Source organism: Saccoglossus kowalevskii, chromosome 9, assembly GCF_978046115.1.
Source record: "Saccoglossus kowalevskii chromosome 9, keSacKowa6.1, whole genome shotgun sequence".
In the NCBI taxonomy this organism is placed as follows: Eukaryota; Metazoa; Hemichordata; class Enteropneusta; family Harrimaniidae; genus Saccoglossus; species Saccoglossus kowalevskii.
The window spans coordinates 14,802,692-14,818,604 of NC_140649.1; the positions used below are offsets into that span (position 1 = coordinate 14,802,692).

General features: G+C 39.4%; 1 protein-coding gene across 1 annotated transcript in view; it reads right to left on the reverse strand.

The window, feature by feature from the left end:
* The window catches only part of LOC146738365 (uncharacterized), a 30,295-nt gene extending 14,584 nt beyond the window's left edge, over window positions 1–15,711 (reverse strand). Inside the window, exon 1 of the mRNA XM_085503191.1 lies at window positions 15,637–15,711. The gene's annotated coding sequence lies outside the window, so the exon portion shown is untranslated. The remainder of the gene's footprint in view (window positions 1–15,636) is intronic.
* Window positions 15,712–15,913: the final 202 nt, after the last annotated feature.

Below are 15,913 nucleotides of genomic sequence, written 5' to 3' on the forward strand. Positions count from 1 at the left end.
ACCGATATATAGTGTTTTCCATGTACTTTCCAACAAGCTTGAATTGAAGTTCGAGCTCCCATGGCCAAATTCACAATCACGTTTTTCATTTCTGTTCATCTGTCCTACTTCCTGTGTGGGCCCTCATAGACAACACGTGCTTTGGATAAACGAAGCGTTACATTTGAGCTCCGGTAAATTCTATTTTTTTCGTAAAATCTTTTCCAGCGGACGCCGAAATTTAGTTAAATAGTAAGCTGACCTCTTCTACGTCATGCTAGGGTAGGTGCCAATAGCGGCATATCACGGCCAAACCGGCAATCGCCGATTGAATTTGACATGCGTTGCGTTGCTTTGATTTGTGTTGATAGCTCATATTAAGGGATAGGGGATAGTTATATTGTGGCGGGTTGGAAGTTAACGATACTTTGTTCCCCACTACATTGATTCCATCACAATTACTTGTGTATTACACATCACCAATTTAGAAGTTACTGTGTAATTCTGGCCATGTTTTTTTCCTACTTGAGTCGTTATAAATTTTTTTTCGTCCCTCACCCTGCTTTGTAATAACGACCGAACTCATCCGAGAACGTCCGATCATGACTAATTGAATAGTCGGCAGAAGTCATGGTAACAATAGCATCAAAGGGAGTTCACTCTCCTTCGTTTTTTAGCTCCATGATAATACTTAGCAACGTTATTTCCCCCACGATAACTTGTAAAATCTTTTGTTTTAGTCTCGTTAGAATGGCTAATTGTGTCAATCGCTAATTGGTCCGTGACACCTGTTCATTCATCACACGGATACTCGTCCAGCAGTGTCCAAGTGCGACCTCGAGGTCACATAATAGGTACTTTCTGTACGTGTAGTGACAATGCGGCTACCTACTGGGCTACAAAACCTACCTCTGGGCTGTTATCAATTTGTACTATTACAATAAATTAATAAATACAAAATTACATAATAACAACCATGTCCTTTTAATAATACAGTTTCTGATATGATTCAAACACCTCGTGACATACCCCCATGCTAAGATGTAACCATGCAATTAAAGATGGTATTATGGTTACGTCAACAATACAATTCATTGAAGTCACGAATCTGGGAAACTACATAAAACAACCATTCTTTACAATATTACATTCAACACCATATTGGTCATTGTACTAAAACCTCAGGATTTCTGCTTAAATAATCTGCCCCTAGATTATGATTACCCTTTATACTAATTATTCGATAGGAAAATGATTGAAGATATATGGCCCATTGCATAATTCGACTATTAGAAAATTTAGCGGTTTTCATATAGACTAGAGGTTTGTGGTCGGTTTCAATCCAAAATTCACAGAGGTATAGATATGGCTGAAACTTTTTTATTCCCCAAACTATGGCCAGGCATTCCTTTTCAATCACTGCATAATGCGACTCTGCATGGCTCACCTTCCGGCTAGCATATGCCACTGGAAATGCAACATCGTCATAATATTGCAACAAGACCGCTCCAAGGCCCGTTTCCGAAGCGTCTGTCCATAGAACGAAAGTTCGCTCAAAATCGGGAATTCTCAATACAGGGGCATTACTCAAAATATTTTTGAGCTGTTCAAATGCCAGCTGATGGCAAGGCTCCCATTCAACTTTCCTGGGTTTACCCTTCTTTGTAAGTTCGTGTAGAGGTGCAGCAATGGCAGCAAAGTTTGGGACAAATTTGCGATAATAACCCGCTAGCCCCACAAATGACATAACGTTAGTTACTGTCAGGGGTCGCGGAGCATTCTGCAATGCACGAACCTTTCCTGGGACTAGACTCAATTGGCCTCGCCCCACCACATGGCCAAGAAATTCAAGCTGAGTGAAACCAATATAGCATTTTGATGGTTTAGCCATTAAGCCGCCTTCTGGAGGCGATTCAATACATCCTCGAATCTCTTCAGATGGGATTGCCAAGTCTTGCTATATATCAAAATGTCATCCACTAAACTAACAACCTCTCCTTCAGTACCCATCAGGACTGTTCGCATAGTGCGATTGAATGTACTGGGACTATTTACAAGACCAGTGGGGCCCAGTGGGGTAAGAAAAGCAGTTTTGGCTTTCGCCTCAGGAGCCAAAGGTATTTGCCAGAACCCTTTAGTAAGATCAAGTTTGGTCAGGTAATTACCATCAGCCAATTGTGCAAATAATTCCTCTGGATTAGACATTGGCTCAGCATCGAATATTGTGATCTTATTGAGCTTTCGGAAGTCTGTACAAAACCGAAGACTTCCATCAGGCTTCTTAATAAGCACAATGGGTGAGCAATAAGGTGAATCGGACCGTTCAATGATTCCCAGTTTTTTCATATCGCGTACTTCTTTAATCACAGCGTTACGTGTTGCAAAAGCGGTACTGTATGGTTTAGAACGTATAGGGTCATTTGAGGTCAGTTGTATGTCATGGCAACCGATGTTCGACTTTCCTGGTATGTCTGTAAGTGTAGCAGTATATTCTCTCAATATCCCTTGTACCTCTTTAATCTGGGAATCGCTAAGTTCAGGGCCCAAATGCACATCCTGAATGTTTTCTTTACCGTGCAGGGGGACTAATTCTATCAAGTCCCCATTAATGTGCTCTGGACCTTCTACGCCATGGTCGTTAGATGGGACTTCAATCAGGCCAGTAGACACGCACATAGGAGTGTCCTTTGGCACAGTTGAAGAATTAGTGTGTATGTTCGTGTTTGCATTATCATCCGTCGAGTCTCTTACCTCGTACTTCTTCAACAGATTGGCATGGTACAGTTTATCTATACCATCCTTTTCTATACGATAATCATTCCGTCCGATTCGTTCTTTAACACGGTAGGGTCCTTGCCATTACATCCGCAGCTTATCATGAGCTGTAGGAAGCAATAACAGTACCATCTCGCCTGTGTTGAAAGATCGGGGCTTTGTACGTTTGTCAAAATGGACCCTATACCGATCACTGGACTTGCTTAGTTCTGTCTGCGCCACTTTACAAGTGTCCTCCAATCGATTTCGTAGGTCAATGACGTATTCATATGTACCCTTAATTTTTGGGTTGGTGATCTCTTTTGTCCATAGCTCCCGCAAGATGGTCATTGGACCCCTTACTGTTCTCCCGTACAACAGTACGACTGGGGAGAACCCCAACTGGCTTGCAGAGCTTCTCTGTATGCAAACAATAGTGGTGCTATGTAATGGTCCCAGTCCTTTGGTCGCTCTCTACACATGCGTTTGAGCATGGACTTAAGAACGCCATTAAAACGTTCACATAGGCCATTTGTTTGTGGGTGATATGGAGTCGTGATGAGCCGTTTAATTGACAGGAGTCTACTAACCTCTTGCATAACATCACCAACAAACTGGCGACCTTGGTCAGTGAGAACCTGTTCAGGTATACCAACACGACTATAAATAGTAACCAGTGCTTCTGCTACTACTTCAGTAGAGAACCTTTTTAGAGATGTAGCTTCAGGATAACGGGTTGCATAATCAACCACTGTAAGTATATATTGGCACCCACTAGTAGTAATTGGTTGGATTGGCCCCACCAAGTCCATGGCAACCCGTTTGAATGGAATATCAATCAAGGGCATAGCACTAAGTGGAACCTTTCCGACTCGACCTTTGGGTACAGTACGCTGGCAGGAGTCACATGACCGACAATACCGTTTAATGTCATCATGCATCGCTGGCCAGTAAAATTGGGGATATATTTTATCTTGTGTCTTCTGTACGCCCAAATGTCCCCCAAGATGGACTCATGGCCTAATCTCATGACATCAGATCGAAATGTAGAAGGAACTAGCAACTGACTGATAATGCGCCCGAAATCAAAATGAGGTGATCAAAATTTTCGGTACAATAGACCCCTTTTAACATGAAAACTAGTTATATTTGATTTTCCAGTCGCTACCTCTGTTTTCTCAGCTGCATACCTAAATAATCGCTTTAAACTAGAGTCATTTTGTTGTAATTCACGCAAACTGTCGGGGGTCACCACAAGGTCATGAGTCTTGAACTCTGGTACCACCAACTTTTGCGTATGCTTTTTGGTCCGAGACTGTGCTCTTGTCTCAACACCTTGTGTAACCTCAAGTATATCCAGCCCACTAGACTGGTCATTGGCACCATTTTGGACAGTGGTCGAGGGGTCTTCTAGCTTACCCTCTGCCACCTGTCCCTCAGGATTGCCACCCGTGTTCACCATGTCAAGAGCATGGCCAGGACTTGCACCTACATAATTGGTGCCATATTGGACAGGGGTTAGGGAATCACCCTCAATCCTATTCATCACACCAACTGTATGACCGGGAATTGCACCCACAGAAACAGTCTCAGGGGTGGCCACAATTTGGTCCACCTGACTGGCCCCTCGGGGTCTTTGTGTTTTGACACTCATACCTGTGTCATTAGGAATTTCACCTGAATGCTTTGATTTAGTGACATTCACGTCACAAGGAATTTCACCTCCACTATAAGTACCACAATGCCGCTCACATGAAGTGAGAACGCCCATTTCTCCCAGAACATTACCTATGAGCATATCAAAGAGGGGTCTGGTCATGCATGCAGCTTTGACAATTCCAGTGTAATACGGAGTGTGGACCTCCAGCTCGGCTTCAGGGACTCGCTTCCATGTACCATCAGCTAGTACACAAGTACGATGTCTACCAGTGAACTGTGAGGGACGTATCAGGTTCTTTCGAATAACAATCCCAGAACACCCTGTATCCCTAAGTACTGTCATTTTCTGTCCATTGACCATGCCCTCGGCAGTGGGCAATTTTAGTCCCGCAACCTGTTTATCGAGATTGCGTTCTATTACCTCTGAACATGTGACAAATGTGTCAACAGGTTGACATGTTGAATGTGTGTTGGTGGTCGTTGCATGTGGTATAATGATGCACGTTGATGTGGCAGTGGTCAGGGAATCGAGAGAGGGAGTCAAATTTTCTACCTCAACTCCACAAGCGGCTGTTAATAATTTGCCATCTTGCCCAAATTTGGCATGACAGTCTTTCCGCTTATGCCCAACACGTGAACATCTGTGGCACCTAACTGGTGTGTACCCTTTCTCTGTTTTGCTTGTAACTGGTGGTGTTTGTGATTTCTGGGTGGTGTTAGCTGTCTTGTTAAACTTGGGTTCAGCTGCAGATTTACTATTATTTTGAGTATAGTATCGTGCCTCATTCCTGAGGTCAGCAAATTTTGCAACTTCACTTGAGTCTCGACACTGGTGTTCCCTCAAGAACACTAACATTTCAGGGCTACATGTGCTATAATATTGTCCACGCAAGAACAAGTCTTTCAGCGCTTCCACAGTATTCACAACACCTGCCATATTAACCCACTGTGTCAAGTAGTGCTCAAGTCGAACCATAAATTGCATTGCGGTCTCAAATTTTGTCGGACGTGCCTGACGAAACTTGATACGATATCCCTCCTCTGTCAACCCATACGCCTTCAGCATAACGCGCTTGACCACGTCCCAGTCACGAGTCTCATCTACGGACAGTGCATCATAAACAGCCAATGCCTTCCCTGTTAATTGACCACTAAATGCCACACCCCAAATGTCTTGCTTCCACCCACAGTTCTGAGTAAAAATTTCAAACCGATTTATATACATGTCCATGTCATCACTATCTTTAAAATTAGGAGGGGACTGAATTTTTGTAGCAAAGGGAGACGAAATTGTATTATTTTGCAATTCAAGTTTAGTCTTAAAGTCGAGCTGAGCTAATTCTGTGGCAGCCTCTCTTTCAGCTTTTAATTTTGCAAGTTCAATTTCAGCTACTTGCTCTAGCCTTTCTTTCTCAAGTTTAGCCCTTTCTTGCTCGAGTTTTATAGCTTATGCAGCTTTTTCCCTCTCGAATTTAACCTTTTCTTGCTCTAGTTTAACTGCCTGGGCAGCCTTTTCCCTCTCGAGCTTGACCACCTGTTCTAACCTTTCTTTCTCAGCTTTAGAAGTTTGTTCTATTCCTTCCCTTTCAGCTTTAGCTTTTTCTAGCTCCATTTTAGCTGCTTGTTCAAATCTTTCTTTTTCAAGTCTTGCTCTCTCATATTCTCTCTTTGCCGCTCGTTCAGCTCTTTCTTCTTCAAGTATCAAGGTATATTGGGCCGCCACCCAATCCTCTAACTTCTCCCCAGTTAAACCAATTTGTCCCCCTTGAATTTGTAAATCGGCAACTGCCAGATTTTTATGTTTGCCAGTAACAGGTACTTTAGCCATTTTTAGACTTTACTTCGAACGAATATTAGCACAGGGAAAATCTAAACGTGATAGATAATTAATTAATTAAAGTAACCAAGATATGTGTAAGCGTAACCGGTTTAAAATGCATATAGTGATATCGTGCCCACAGTAATTAACAGTATAGCGTACCGTATATTCAGTCGTACGATATCACGAGGTCACTGGGTCAAATATAAGCCAAAATACCCAATAGTATGCAATACGTTTACTACCTCGTGTGCGGGTTCTTAACCAATATAAAATTACACAATTTGTGTAACACAAGTATAATTTAGACTGATGGGCTCCAGTAGAATTCAATATTACTATGTGCACATATAAGCAGCAATAATGCACACCGGCCAGTCTTACACATACGACACTACACATGAATTACGTGAAACCATAGTTTATTAGGTACACAAAACATACTTGCTACAGTTCTCTCAGTCGGTATCGCCCGCCCTTGCAGAGTTACAGCACTACACGCGGCCCTCACCACGCACCAACGCAACTATGTTGTTGGTAAGAGATGGGGGTTACGATATTTCGCACTGTAGACACCACGGCAAAGCCATATTTAATCGAATCATAACGAAAACCGGCGTGCATATGTAGGTCAGCATAAATTGTCTGTATGCCAAGTTTGAACGAGATCGGTCAAAGGGTGTCCGAGAAATTGCTCCGGACTGACGCACGGATGCAAACATGAAGAACATTTCTTCATGGAATGTCTTAGGTACCAAACAGAAAGACAAACGTTATTTAATAATATCAATGTTTCAGAAGAATTGAAAAGTGATGACCAGATATTTAAATATATTATGAGTTCAAGAGAAGACGTACTAATAAGACAAGTTGGCTGGATATATAATTCAGCCTGGATGACAGAAGTCAAGTGGAAATTTATCAAAGTTTTCTACAGTCCCCCACCATTAATAGGGATCAGCTTACATCATGGCAGACTGTGGACTAGAGCGACACACAACAACTAGATATGGAAGACGAACTACAAAGCATGTGGATGATAGCTATGTATATGACATGTCAGAAAGTGAAGAAGGGGATGGGTTGTTGAAACATATACCAAGCAAATTATGAAGAACAGAGAGAAAGCAGAGATTGCAGAATCAAGACAACAGATAGATGAACAAGACTATAAAGTGGAGGTCGGTGAGTACATTGTAGAAGTGATCTTCAATGACAAAGTCTCACTAAAAAAGATGTGATCTACAATTTATGACCAAACACAAAGATAAGTGGATTTCAACTTTGCATTCATTTTATGAGCACAGTAAATATACCATGCTGGAATCTGATATCCAAGGCGGGAAATGCTACTCACTGAAATACAATCAGGGCAATGAACTTGTACACTATGTGACACTTAGTGTATACAACTCAGGGAAATTCCTCATCCAAGGCAATTCCAATCATCTACAGATGTGGATGCCAGATTTTCTTAAACAGAGAGAATTAATGTTAAATAGAAACAAGGAAGAGGACACACATTGTGTGGCTAGCAATAATATGGGTGAATCAAAAATCACATGTAGAGAGGAAAATATGGGAGGGGATATTTATGATGAACAATATGCAGATGAGGAAGTAATATCTGACTGTGAGACTATAACACCAATGAAAATGACAAAAAAGAAGAATTATAGAAAACGAAAAGTTGATGTCAGGAAAAGATCAATCCCAGGCCATTCTATGACACCCATTGCAAATGATAACAAGCGATTAAACAGTAGGGTAGAATAATTAGAAGGCACTGTAATTGGTCTTCAAGCAAGTGTCATGCATAAAACTACATGTTTCATAGATGAAATTAACATGTTAAAAAAAGAAATCTCTCAAATGAAGGATGTTCAATCAAAAAATAAACCATACAAAGAAAACAAAAGATGATGAAATAGACAACATAAAGAAAGAATTATCACAAATACAGGCAATTCAAGATGATGCTTCTAAACAAATAGAATTAAAGAATGAAGAAATCAATAACTTAAAACAGGCACTGGCTCAAGTTAGAGAGGGTCAAGACAATGCTGTAAGATTACTTCTGGAATCTAAGAATAAGCATAGCCAATGCAGTGATCAATTGACCTCAAATATAAACAAACTAAAGGCAGAGAAACAATTATTATAGGAAACTATACAAGAACAGAAAAAACAGTAAACACTGCATTACAATCAACTATACAAGATCTGGAAAAGAAAATAACCAACAGCACAACAAGCAATCATAGTGTCTCAGAGAGTGTAAAAACTTTAAAAAATGACAGAGACAAATGCACTTAGGGATGAGGTAAACTTGTACACCAGCAGTTAAATGATAATAAAAAAGAAGCAGAACTACAGGGTCCTATTAAAGACAGAAAACATAATGAGAATGATAAAAAAGATGAGCAGATAACTGTGCCAAGAGAAAACGTACTAATAAGACTAGTTGGTGAATTCCAGAAGAATTGAAAAGTGGTGACCAGATATTTAAATATATTATGAGTTCAAGAGAGGAGTACTTATAAGACAAGTTGGTGAATACTTATACAAAATATTTGAAATCATAAATAACAATAACTGACATTTTACTTTTACATTAGTTTTATATGTATTGTACTTTATTACTAACATTTTAAATCAATGGAAATTATTTCCAAGAATACAATAAATTCATTATTATTATTAATAATATTTACCAGACTGACTGACCTTCCATTTGTTTATTGGCCTTTCCATGATATGATTCGTTGAGGGCGCAAAACATCGGTGTTTTTGAAGTGAGAACGCGAGCTGATCATTCAGCAGATCATTTAATATTTGCACAACAAAATAATGGTGAACACCGGCATTTTTTAGACTTGTGAGAATGTAACTGTAATGTAATCCAATGGATTTGTCCAATCATGGCATAATCTCATATTATTTGCCAAAAGATTATATTCTCACAAGATATGTTACGAAAAGTAACTTAGTGGTCCTAATAATATTAAAGCCGCAAACGGCATCAGTGGAGCCTAGGCTATCAGACATCTATTCTTTAATTATTGAAGTCACAGGATTGCTATTTCGGGTAGTTTGAGGTCGAAATGCAGTTGGTTCAATGTTTTACCTGGTTTAAGATATGGTCTCCAGAATATATGAGCCACGTGCCTCTGCATATTAATGAGGTTACATAAACATATATGATAATACCTTTTGTCTTCATTATGGCACTGGTTGCATGTTCCATTCTGCAACAATCTTTCTGATATGATAGTATGCATATATTGTGGCGTAAAATACGGGCCTTTGTATTCAGGAGCTGGGAGTTTATCTTCAATACAGGTCTAATAATAGACATCTCTGGCAGCTTGCTTCTCCCTTCACCTCGTCCGCTGTCATGGGTGGGGATCATTTGGTGATGTATATTACTACAACTGAAATATATCGGTAACAAATACAAATACAAGGAATGGGCGTGGGGATATACAGTAAACAAATAAAATCAGGGACTTGATCGATGCAGAAGAGAACACTCCATTCTATGGTAAACAGCAATGTACAATGATGCGTTCCTTCATAATAATAATAATAATTTATTGACTCAACAACGATATAGTACAATACGGCAGTATGGCCACTAAATACAACTATTAACTACATTTAAAATAGAATTAACCTATTTGGCGAAAGGTATTATAAGATGAGTATCCAAAGCACTTAACAAATAAATGAATTTACATTCTTGATTTAGTTTCTCAAATTCTGGAAAGCTAATATTGTAAAAAATGTTTTCTCTATTTGATCATCGTCCGCCTGCACGGTGTTGTTCCGTTCGGACATTCCTCCCTCTACAACACCGTGCGGTAATACCAGTCTTTACTAGACTCGTCACATCCGACAACGTACAACACACACTTACATAAGGTAAGGTTCATGCCAGGTTCGGCCACGTATGTGCAGTCGGTTCGGCGAACCATTTATTTAACAAAACATACTAATAAAGCCGACTAAAAACGGCTGCCATTACATTGCGTGTAGTGTTCAAATTGAAATAAACTAAATGAGAGAAAAAATAACTTACATGAACTGCAAAAAAGATCGACTATTGATGCTCGAAATCAACATTACTCGGTTAAAGAAACATTTAAAATAACTGACAAAAAACATCGACAAATTAGTAACCCCCGTTTCTGGCACGCCGACCGCCCAGGAAAAACCAGGAATAAAAAACCCTTTGAGGAAAAAATACCTGGAAACCTGTACCCATCGCACTGTCGATCGTGCCCAGGAGAAGGTGGCGGGTGTCGCCCTGTATTATACAACAAACTTACAAAACAACAAGTTGAAAACTTCACTGTAGCGAGACTGGCCTAGATTGACATTCAACCTTCTGTCCTCCACTTAAATACCCCTTGTCACATGACCCCACATACCATGCCCGTCTGTTTGCCATCTTGAACAGACAATAGTTACCCGCTATACTGCGAAACGCGGTTAACAATATGTCTTTACTAGACTCGTCACATCCGACAATGTACAACACACACTTACATAAGGTAAGGTTCATGCCAGGTTCGGCCATGTAGATTAAAAAAAGAACGGGCCCGTACGTACACCTACAAAGTTTGCGAAATTGACAAATGACTAGCCAGCGAGTCAACAGCGTCGCCATCTTGGCGGTATCTGATTGGCCCTGGCCGTAAACGTGCATTAGATGCGGCAGTTGACATAACCGTGTATGTCACGTGGTTGCGCGATAGAAAGTTTACCGACCAATAGAAACCCCCCCCCAACTCCCTATATTTAGGGGGGGCCTATGCTTGTTCCCTCATTTTTTTGACCCCCCCCTATCTAGGGAAAAGAAGAAAATTTAACCCCCCCCCCCTTTACTGGGCTTTTCCAATGAATTTCACCCCCTTTTCAGTCTAGAACTCCTTTCTAGGGAACTTTTCATTCTAGACACCCCCCAATAAACCCCCCTTTTTTGTATATCTCGGGAAGTGTTTTGAAATACACCCCCTATTTTGAGAATCTCGGGAAAACAAGCAAAAAATACCCCGTTTTCTACGATTTTCTCGGGAAAATGTTCCCGAGACAGATCGTCAAAAAGTACCCCCTTTCCCGAGAAAATGGGAACGCGCAAGCGGCCCCCTATGGATCCTGAGTGGGGGGGGGGGGGTAGAAAGCTTTGTTACAAAGACTGCCAGAAAGCGCTCGGAGCTCTGCATTTCTGATGTTTTCGGTTTCATTACTGCCGATATGTGTTGCAGTGATATCACGAGCTTTGGGGTATAACACCTACTCTTCCTAGTCTTCCTAGTTCTAGTCAACAGTGGTAACAACACTATTACCACTATTATTAAGTAAAGCTTGAATAGCTTTGGTCTGAATATCAGTGAGTTGCATGATGTATGATTATTGTCGCTGTATCGCCTCGACATCCAAGCCAATTATTTTCGGGTCAGGCATTTTCACCGCCTGGAAACCATCATGGTGAAAGAAAGGCCAATAAATTCTCAGAAAACGGTATTTTGGGATGGTTGTTGTCATCCCCTACATATGCAACATATTTAAATTTGGCTGGATTTCTTCAAAGTTAAGTTTGTGCTGTTTTCTCGATTTTAGCTATTTTCACCGGCTTTTTGATCAGTGCACAGCAGCTCCATAGAAATGCATGCTAGAGTGGTGCGCGTCTTAAATAGCAACGTGGAGCGGTGACTTAGTACCGCCTCGAAGATTTTGATAGCTTGGCCAAGCGCGTTGAAGAAAGAAGTTATATGATAGGCTGTTGTTAAACTGATTCTAAACTGTGAGGGCATTTTCACATACACATAGTTCTAATGAAATACTTCAAGGTGATAGTGGAGTGCTTCGCAGGAATATTCACCTTGAAAATTCAAGATGAACCAGCCTGGCTTCGGCCGAATAAATGGTCCTTGGCTGGCGAAGATGATTAAAAGATGGACACATAATTGTTGCTTAAGTAAAAACAAACCATGTGACCAATCATAAAAAAATCAAATGTACTTCATATATAGAAGCTAAATATCATATATAAAAGCATTTTGCTTGGTGGTTCTGAAGAAGAAAATTTTCAAGCGATTTTATGAGTAAAAACATGGTGAAAAAAGTTCATGTGACCGTTTAGCCATACAATGTGACCAATCATAGCAAATTTTTCAAACTTGAATGTGCTGCATATATAGATGCTAAATACCATATTTGAGAGCATTTTGTCTAGTGGTACTGTAGAAGATTTTTTTTTTCGAAAAAAAAACATGGCAGAAAAAATCACGTGACCGCTAAAGCTTTTAATGCTGATATCTAATACACATGAGTTGTACTATATGCGATAAAAAAATCTGACTGCATATACCCTCAGAAAGTGGTCAAATAGCCACTTCCTGTCCAATTTCAATTCTATATGGCTGCTGAATCGATTGACCAATCACAATTGGTAAAAATCAAATGTTGATACAATAATTAGTACACAGGTGAATTAAACAATGTGTAGCATTAGCTCAAAAAATTAATAACACATGTCACCCAAATTTATCAGCTTTATTCGATTTATTACACCACTTCACATGTTTTAACTTTGTGTTCTCATAGACATTCTTGACCGACTGTTCCTGTATCCATGTGCATTTATGTAGCTAGGTATTGTCCGCCCACCATCTTGATATAAAATCAGACCGTGACTGTCTCGAGTTTCAACATCATTCTATACTTATAAATTAAAAGCAAATACCAATTGTTTATCATACCCAGGTGGGTGGTATCCAATAAAATGATGACAATGTACATTTAACTGATAACATTGTGATGCAATATGGACAATGATCCATAAATACACATCACAATATCAGACACACATACAATCAAGAAGTGGTATAAGACGTTTCAAAGTTCAGTTAATTTAACAATGACATGACATACATAAGCACATGGTCCATTATATATTCCGAAAAACCATATCTCGATAACCAAACTAGGTAAATACATTGAACCAACTGCATTTCGACCTCATGGTACAGGACATTCAAACTACCCCGATGGCAATCCAGTGACCTTATTATCCAGTGACCCTCTATCTGACTGTGACTGTGATTGAATGCAGGATTTACAGTTTATTCAAGTTGCGTTGGAATAACAATCATACATTTTAACAATGTGGGCACCAGTGATCTCTCGTCGGTGTGCAACTCAGCCAAAATAAAAAGCTTGACCATTTGAACACAGCTGTTACAAGACTTGTAGAAGGTAATATATTTGGAGCGAAAGTATTCAAAAATCAGTTTTTTGGCTGTTGCCATTGCAGCAGCGGGCCAGGAATTGTTTCCCCGATTAGTAATGGTATGATCTGCCTGCCAAGTATGTACAATATCGGCCTCGCAAAATAAAACACAGAAGAGTTAAAAAGCCGTTACTGGTGAAAAGTTACTCCATCTTTGAGGCAAAATTTCTCTGTAATGAAAAAAGACCCCAACAAAATAGTAACTTTGTGCCCACATTCAAGCTGAGTAGAATTAGCTATGTCCAAGATTTTAAGTCCAAGAATTGTAGGGTGAGATACATTTGGCGCGTAGCTATTCAGTTTTTTGGCAATGGTGGGCCCGAAATTGTTTTTCTGTTTTTGTCACCCAACTAGATTGACGGTATGACCTGCCTGCCAAGTTTGAGAGAAATCGCCCAAGCAAAAAAAATCACAGAAAAATTAATACAGAAGACACTGGAAATCGCACACACACAGACAGACACACAAAAGTGATTTTAAGAGCAACCCTAGCAGAGCGGATCGCCAATAAATCTGAAAATATACACATTTTATTATATAACTATTAGCTACACGATGAGTGGCTATCGCGATGAGTGGTTTTTGGGGCGAGTGACAGAAACTTGCTTTTTCATCAGAATTGAGAATGTAATGTTGTGTCATTAACAACCGGTGTTAATCTGGGAATGGCATGTATAAATAAACGTAGACTCATGATTGTAACATGATCATGCAAAATATTGTTTATTAATTATAGAATGATCTGTATTTAAATATTAATACATTAACATGCATGATACAAAGTATATGAGTAATGTAATTATATGCATGTGATTCTGAGTCCCATGTTGACTATGTCCCCGACCATTTATTTATTTACTTGTCAGTGCCTAACTGGTATATACAAAATGCGACCAGGAAAACGTCAGAATAGTAAAATACTAAAGCTAAAAGTCAGTTGCCTATCACAATCTGCCGTCCATCGCCATCCACAGCAGTGATCACATAGAAATTGAGAATGGCGAGTGTGGACAGATTGCATCAAACTGAACACTAAATACAGCTATCCCGGCCAGTAATCGAAAATTCAATCTTTATGAGTGATGTAAATGGTATTTCCATCTATATGATTCTATTCCCGCTATCCTTAAAACATTCAAGTGTCTTTACGTGCAGTGACATGAACATTGCTACAATGTAAGACGCGCTGAACACCAAGTTCATTTCGAGTAGAGCACATCAAAATCCTTGAATAGAACATTTTCTATATTAACCAAAACAGTGGATTATATTCCTGGCTAACAATAAACTTGAAAAAAAAAATGTTCGATTGAAATGACCTGCGTCCTTGAAAATCTAGTCTTATCGTCCTTGCGTTTCCAAGTGAAAAAAAGGTTGAAGTCAAAAACGACAGATTTTCACCCAATCTGCTATGAATTTTTGGTTATATCATTAATTCAGCCCAGCGGTTAGATTTATTAGAGACCGGAAAATTAAGATTTGGAAAGTGAATCGTGAAATAAACATGGCAACAAAGGTCAAAACTTTGTTAAGCTAATGGCGTTTGCAATTTGTTTTTTTGAATTTCCTCGGTGATAGCTACATGAATATGGACCAAAACGTTATTGGCTATTTTTATTTTTTGTTTGATTACCTAATGCTTTTAGGTTCATGTGCTGCAAGTTACAGTGCACATACAAATGTACTTAAGCGGCTGCCCCTCAGCAAATGATTTAGCCCAGGCATTTTCCGTGTAAAAATCGCAAAACTCTCCATTTTTACGCTGTCTTGGAAGTCCGAATTACTAAACGAAGTACAGGCCAACGAAACTGAAATATCCTAGAACCAACACATACCATAAATCATATCTCAAAAGTGAATATTCGTGGTGTATTTTAAGTCTAATCAGACCGGAAGTTGGAATTTTGTTAATACTCTAAATATCCAAATATATTTTAGTATAAGGTAGTAAAGATACAGTACACATTCGGTGTGGTTATTTTACAATAAAAGTACCAGAACCACAACCTTTTGGCTTTAATCAGTGCTTATTGTGCATTTATAGATACTCACAGTGATATGAAATTAAAATATGTTATAGATTGGTGTGCTTGGAGGCTATAATTATGAATATATAATAAAAACTCACCAATTACGCTAACTGCTGGAAAATCAGGAGGTGGGTCACAGAATCCATGATTGCTTCAAACAACCACTCGACAAGTGTGTCTTAGCTACCAAGCTGCTTGTGTACTTATAGTTTAAGTTAGTTAAAAATTAACCCATTGTTTGTATAACAATGGCATTTTGTGTGCCTGATATTGTGGTGTATATTTAGGGATCATTGTCCATATTGTATGACAATGTTATCAGTTAAATTGTCATAATTTTATTGGAAAACACCCACCTTGGTATGATAAACAATG